This window comes from Mycteria americana, chromosome 3, assembly GCF_035582795.1.
Source record: "Mycteria americana isolate JAX WOST 10 ecotype Jacksonville Zoo and Gardens chromosome 3, USCA_MyAme_1.0, whole genome shotgun sequence".
Classification (NCBI taxonomy): Eukaryota; Metazoa; Chordata; class Aves; order Ciconiiformes; family Ciconiidae; genus Mycteria; species Mycteria americana.
Window position 1 is genome coordinate 66,746,743 of NC_134367.1, and position 1,554 is coordinate 66,748,296.

Sequence of the window (1,554 nt, forward strand, 5' to 3'; positions counted from 1 at the left end):
TTCTTCTTTCTCCCTTCTTCTCTTGACTAGTTTCTTACACCTGCTCTTTATAGAGAGACTTACTCTAGTCACCTTAAGTATTAAAGGGCACAGTGAAAACAGGTTTTCAGTGTCAATTAAAACGAAGCTTTGATGTTGTCATTTTGAAGACTGCTATACTGAAAGAGGGCGTGGGGTGTGACGTGTCGCCTTGCAAAAGAGGAGTCCTGTTCACTTTGTTGACATTGGAAATGCTCCTCCTGCAGCGTAGCGGGTCCTGCGGGAGCCATTTCGGGAACGCCCGGGTGCTGCACCGGCTGTTGCCAGTGGGGATGAATAGAGGATAGAGTGCTGAATCCTTCACTTCTGGTTGAGTCTGTTAATGGAAATATGCCCTCTGGTGCCTAAGAAATATCAGAAGGGCTTCTGTAGGGGAGGATGCAGTACGGTAGCAGTAGGCAAAAGAGTTTCCCGTGTTACGACTGAACACTTCATCTCTGAAACCCCGTGGCAGGGCAGGGAGCCTCAAATCCTTGCTTCCTGCATAAGGTTTTCAGCAGTCTGACTAATCAGCTAATCATGCTTTTTAGCAAACCTTGCTCCATATGCTTACAGCATGATTTTTCAGCCTTTGCATATTACCACAGAGAAGTTCAGGAAGGATGTAAATGATCAAGGCAATCCGGACTTACAAAAGGTAAAACAAATACTGCCGCGGGGGAAGGAGGGCCATGGCTCAAGAGAGATGAGGTGTGATTTGGAGATTGGAAACACTCTTTAAACAGCCAGCCGTAGCTGTTCAGGTTTAATTTGGAAGCAGATACTGTGGCTGGCTGGAATAACCTTCAAGCTGAAAAACTGCGTTGTGTTAATTGTGGAAAGCGCTCTGGATAGTTGCCTCTTAAAATAGGAAGATCTGTTTATGAGGTGGAAATGTAAATAAGCTACCATTAAGTAATTGCAAGTGAACGCAGTGATTCCATATTGATATCTTGCTGAAGGGATTGTAGGTCATGGTTTAAGCCGTAAGCCTATGGGGGAAAACTCAATGAGAACTAATATTTCAGGGAGACTCTTCCCCTAGCTTAATTACTGCAGTTTTACCGCTTTTTTGGGAGGCATATGGTACTGAGCACTAAACTGCAGAACTTAAGGTTTGATCTGCTGCGGTAATTAGTGTGTTGTTAAAGGAAACTGAGTAGCATTGTGAGAATGTGGAGGAAAGAAAAAGTCACTGAAAAAAAGCTTTTCAAGCTGTTACATGATATAGTATGTAGTTAAAATAGGGGTGGCACAGGCAAATTGGGTCAGGAGCATGCCTGGGCTCATGTTCCCGCTGGAGGCATCCCTGATTGTATCAGAGGAGGGGAATGAACTATTCGGGCTGCATATGTGTGTGGGTGTGTGCACCTAAAAATACATGTCCAGGTTTCACACAGCTATATTCGTATTTGATTTCTATTCTGACAGTATTCTGCGAAACAACTTCTGTTCATTCTGATGCTAGTAAAACCTGGCCATATAAAACAAAGCCTGCTTTCCTGTTAAGGCTGCAGCTGATGTGCTTTGTCATTG